Raw genomic sequence first — 6000 nt, 5'->3', positions numbered from 1 at the left:
AAACACCAAGGAAACATGAGCATCCAGGGAATGAGACAGCTTTGTGAGAGAGAAAGAGAGGGGGTGTACTGTATGTGTGTGAGTGCATGCATCTATCTTTCTGTCTCTGTGTGTGTGTGTGTGTGTGTGTGTGTGCGCGTGTGTGTGTTTGTCTTGTGTGAGTGTGTGTGTGTGTGTGTGTGTGTGTGTGTTATGTAATGGGCACCCTAATCTAGTAATGTGTTGCATGCAGTCTCGACGCACTCACACACTGAAGAGTCTCGGATGGTTGTGAGAATGTGCCAGGGTCACAGGGTCAAGCCTGGAGACCACATGATGCTGATTGACCGATTAACCAGAACATGTGAAATACCCACCACAGACAAATGGACACTCAGACCCTCCCTGGAATACATTCACAATAGCCTGGGCCAACCATGACCATAGCAGAATACCAGATAGCAGCAATGAATAAAGAAATCTAATTTGCTCTATCTAATAACCGCAGCACATCTTTTGCTTGTGTTGGGTGGCGCAGATATGTGAAATTCATGTCAGCAACTTTGCACAATGTCTTAACTGACTAAAATGATCAGACTAAATGGGACTAAGGGACGCCTTACGTGATGAAGAGGAGAATGTTATTGAAGGCGTTCTGAGTTCAACTTGACCTTGCTAAGCGCGAGCTGGTGGAGAAGATAAAGTGATCTCATACGGCGCTCTGCAGAGAGGCGAGACACGTGTTGCGCAGTCGGTTTTAGAACGGTATCCAAAATATTCCCTTTTCTGACTTTCTCACCACACGGCAGGTATACTCTTTCTCACAGCTGGGAGCGATTACACAGGACACACACACACGTACACAGACACTCACACTCACGCACACGCACACGAACTCTCAACCAGACAAACAACCACTAAGCGCGCGCACATGCCTAAAACGTACAGTTCACTGACACAAGGAAGTGTGCATTTTCTTTCTGTTACAACAGGCTAATTGCAACGATGCTTGCACGAAGCTCTTCGCATTGTATATCAGAATAGGAAAGTCACTCTCAACATAGGCGAATCAATTGCTTTTTTTTTTTTTTTTTTAAATAACTAGGCCTACCTATTAGTGCTATTTAGCCAACTACTTTTCAGAGATGGGTCTCGAGACATACTTTTCATGATGGACTTTTTTTTACTTGTCAAACAAAAAGATTGCAACGGAAGGGGACTCAACACCTGCAGTAGCCTAAACTTTTATTTTAACAGTCTAAGATAATGTTGTCAGGAGACAATGAAAGCTCGTTTGTTCACGAAGAATTTCTTTTGATTCAATATTTTCATTGATGTCATAGCGGCACGGGTGTAAGCAGGGAACGCTCCTGGAGCAAGAACCTTCAGGATAGCCATTTAAGCTTTAGGCTCTGAGCCTATTCGACAGGATATAGAACATAATGTCAATGGCAATGAGAATGTTTCTTACTTGATGTTGTAGCCAAAGTTTCTGAATTCCGGTTTTCTTGTTCTGATACTTTTAACTCCACCAATTAACGACTATCTTAACTTTCTTTTGACGGCGGTGGTGCTGAAATCGAACTGAACGTCAGACTATGGAAGCACCATGCCCTTTTAAACTGCTGTTAACTAAAAGTCTGCGAGGGACACACCCCAATCCCCTCCCACTGTCAGACTACGTGATCCGTTTTAACATGTGGCAAGAAATTAAACCACAGTTGCTTTTTTGTAAGAATTGTGCATTTCGCACAATGATATAGGCTATAAGGAATGGGCGCGGTGCCTGTGATTCACGCATCTTGCGGCTGACGACGAATCATGTGAGGAACCGTTACTCGAACATTTGTGCAGTAAACAAATAAACACAAGATCATCATATAGTTGGCTACATGCACTCTTCTTTCGGTCTTTATTCCTTGTTTTGATCAAAAGTGCGAAACTTAGAAATGGTAGAAATAATTATGTAGCCTAGTAAATTAATATTGGAGACAAAACTTGGGGTAAGACAGCAGTTTTTATTCTCTTTTGATCACATTATTATCATATGCTCAGTTGATGATCATATTAGGTAAAAAAAAGTGTAAGAACACTCATTTGTTGAACCTTAAAGTGGCTTATTAGGAACCTCGATTGTCACCAAGGGTCATGCCCCTCATGTTTTGCAAGATTGGCCTCACTCAGGCCCTATGGCTGTGAGATTATTAACATGCCTCTTTCATCACATTTAAGGCTGCATTATCTGCAGCACAAACAGAAGAAATCATAAAGAAAGCCACTAGCCACATCACTTTGTGTCACATTAAAGTGAGGGCTGCAATTCAGTCAAAGTCTCCGGGATATTCTATTAGATACTTACATTATCTGACCTGGAAACTTGTATAATTAAAAAAAAAAAACATCTTAAACTGATTAGATGATTGATTGCTTCTCATTGATCTGAATATGTCATTCGGGTTATCAGATATTTCTTCTTTATTAAAAATCCCTTTGGAAAGTTACAATACCTGAAAAGTGGACCATAGTTTCCATAGTTTCGCTATGAGTTATCATTAACAGCAATAGATTTAGAACATGAAATTATACAAATACAAATATAATTTGTATTTTACAACTATCCCCATGTTTTCGCCAGGCCCTGTCACATAAAACACTATATAATAAATGTCCAATACACCTTTCAGAAGAAGTGAAATCATGTGATTGAATCTAACACATACATTGATTCTGTCCTTGAGTTTTGATTGAGTTCTGTCATTGAATTGTATGATTTTAAACTTTTAAACTTTACATCTCTGTTTTAGGAGGATGAGCTAAAGAGTAAGGCCCTGTCACACTAAAAGAGAAAAATATGTTGTGACCTTTTTTTGAAACAAATGCTACTAAAATTCCTGTGTAAATTCAAAGAGATTTGATACCAGTATGTTTACAGGCAGAGAAATGGCAGTTAAAGTGGCTGCATGTTACCTGTGGCCCTGTCACAACTCATGACAAATACAGTACAGGCCAAAGGTTTGGACACACCTTCTCATTCAATGCGTTTACTTTCCTATTTATTGTATATTCATCAAAACTATTAATGAACACATGTGGAATTATGTATTTAACAAAAAAGTGTGAAATAACTGAAAACATGTCTTATATTCTAGTTTTTTATTTAATACCATATTCAGCAAGCCATAACTTGACAAATATTCATTTGTGGGCCAAATAACTTTGCTTTATTTATGTTTTGATGCCTTCAGTGAGAATCTACAAGGTAAATAGTCATGAAAATAAAGAAAACACATTGAAATGAGTTGTTTCCAAACTTTTGGCCTGTACTGTACATTTTTTATTTATTTATTTATTTTATTATTTATTGCATGTCATATACTTCAAAAACACAAACAAGTTTCTCTGTATAAAATCCATTAAGTCGTCGCACCATTATCAGTCATGTCAAATGACTGATATAAAAAACAACAGTTTGAGAAAATATTGACAACTTAAATTAAGGTGGGGGTTTATATATACTCATAAGGTGATTTTTGCAACAATCATGCGTACCATCCATTACATTTGTCTGTTAAATTTCTTATATTTCTTATGGGGATTACAAAACTAAGATAGATACAATCAGGGACATGTGATCAATAAGAATAGTTTCACTCTTGTCTTCAGGCAGAACAGTGAGATATGGATGACATTGAGAGAATTAATTGTTATTTAGTAATTTATGTTCTTTAGAGATGTCTCATGTGTGTGTACATGGACTGATTTTGTTTTATAGTGTATCTATCTATAGTCTTTGTCTTTTACTAGAGGCTTGTTAAACACACTCTCCCCCTAATGTAGGAGTCATAGCTCTGCGCCCACCCCTCCATCTTTCATGTTGGCCGAGCGGAGGGTTAAAGGTTGTATCAGCGATTGCAGTCCCAAAAAAAAGGCCCAAACATAGGCTAAATGATCACATCCATCTAACGATCTGCTAGCTGCCTGCCCCATAAGCAGGCCGTCAAAAAACGAGTCTCTGTAGGCAGTCTCTGAGATCAGCACACAATAGGCCAGTCAATCTAGCCCAAAAAGACAAAAAAATTGCAACAGAAATGCCTCATGGAACATATGTGGAACATATATTTTTTTTAGATTAAAGGCCAAAGCTGTGCCCAACACTCTATAGGGAAAAAATAAATTAATAGCTATCACTATGAAACCAGTTGATTAGTGACATCAAACCAAAGACAAAATGTATTACAAGTTTTTTTGAGATTTTATGTTTATATATACAAATTAGGCATTTATTCATAAAATGTATTTGCAAATACAAAACACACAATCTGATAACTGGATGAAGCCAGATTAAACATGTATTGTTTCATTATGACACAATTAAAGAAGGGACTGCGGCTATGTTTCTCCATCATCCCATACATTAGAAAATACTATTTATTCGAGTTGAGTCAGATGTTTTGGTACAAAATGTAGAAAATATCAGGCTATTGAAAATATATCAACATAACTCCTCCCTAATCAAACACAACATATAGATAGGAAGAAATCTGTAATGAATAGTTTATTTAGGTGTTACTAACGTGGATATTTCTCCTCCACAGTGTTAGGAAACTCAATTTTGAGAAAACACCCTTTACAGATTACAATGAAAGGGAATACATATTTCAGCGGAAACCACAGACAAGTCATTGATATTGAAATCTGTAAATAGACAATACGTACCCAAAACCACAACTCAAGAGACAGATGTAGAAGAGAAAGCCCAGGCACTTTAATACAAAACAGGTAGGCCATATCTCTGTGGCAACAACAAAAAAAGTTCAATCAATGTTTTCATCTAAGTTTGCCGACATATTTGCACATATGCATTGGGGCAGCCGTGGCCTACTGGTTAGCGCTTCAGACTTGTAACCGGAGAGTTGCCAGTTCGAACCCCGACCAGTAGGAACGGCTGAAGTGCCCTTGAGCAAGGCACCTAACCCCTCACTGCTCCCCGAGCGCCGATGTTGTTGTGTATTTCACCTCACTGTGTGTAAACTGTGTACTGAGTGTGTATCATTAATTCACAGATTGGGATAAATGCAGAGACCAAAATTCCCTCACGGGAGTATATATACTTATATACACCTCTCTGTGCAAGCTAGGGAGCAGTCGAGGCCTTGACGACGGCAATTGCTGCAACCAGACAAGCTTGAACAAAGATTGAGGTGCAGGGTCCTGGTCATTATGGACAGGAATGATCAAAAGAGTATATACTATACTACTTGAATGAAAATGAAGGGGCAGAGGATCTCCGCTTACAAACAACTATCCCTGCTTGCTGCTGTTTCTTCCCTGCTGAAAAAAAACAACCAGCTAAAGGTGGTTTGCTAGTTGAACAGCTTGTTAACCAGCTTGTTTGACCACCCTATGATGGTTGACCTGCTAGACCAGCAAAACTCTTGCGAAAACATACCTTCAGCTGGTTTTCCCAGCTTATGATGGTAATTCAGCTGGTTTTGCTTGTCGTACCACCTCAAGCTGGTCATTTTAGCTGGTGTTGCTGGTCTATAGTGCTGGTTTAACTGGCCATGCCAGCATATGTTGGTCATTCTAGCAAATCTGCATGACCAGCTTGACAGGCTGGTCACCAGCATGACCATCTTGCACCAGCTGTATCCCACAAGACAGGCTGGTCACACCAGCATGACCAGCTTCCTCAGATGGTCATGCCAGCCTATCCAGCTGGTGGCCCAACCAGCTACACCAGCAAAGACCAGCAAGAGCTAGATGAAAACCAGCAAAGACCAGCTAAATCCAGCTTCTTGCTGTTTTTTTCAGCAGGGTTATTTTGCGCTATTCTTTTGGGACTTGTGAACTTCTTCCGGCACTCTGCATAAACGACTTGGCCAGGGACTACAGTTATGTCAGCATTGCATTGTTGACTGGCTCTGTGGATACCTTCACATCCCCTCTTAGTTAATTTGACTGTCAGTGCTTCATCAGACGTTTGGTTCCCACAGAACACACACTCAGCCATCTCATCCT

The 6000-nt window shown here is 39.5% G+C and overlaps 1 protein-coding gene across 1 annotated transcript in view; it reads right to left on the bottom strand.

The window, feature by feature from the left end:
* The window catches only part of tgm1l1 (transglutaminase 1 like 1), a 21302-nt gene extending 19724 nt beyond the window's left edge, over positions 1 to 1578 (bottom strand). Inside the window, exon 1 of the mRNA XM_048247742.1 lies at positions 1451 to 1578. The gene's annotated coding sequence lies outside the window, so the exon portion shown is untranslated. The remainder of the gene's footprint in view (positions 1 to 1450) is intronic.
* Positions 1579 to 6000: the final 4422 nt, after the last annotated feature.

Source organism: Alosa alosa, chromosome 1 (assembly GCF_017589495.1).
Source record: "Alosa alosa isolate M-15738 ecotype Scorff River chromosome 1, AALO_Geno_1.1, whole genome shotgun sequence".
Taxonomy (NCBI): domain Eukaryota; kingdom Metazoa; phylum Chordata; class Actinopteri; order Clupeiformes; family Clupeidae; genus Alosa; species Alosa alosa.
Note: the sequence above shows the minus strand (reverse complement) of the source record. Positions and strands in the feature narration are given on the sequence as shown.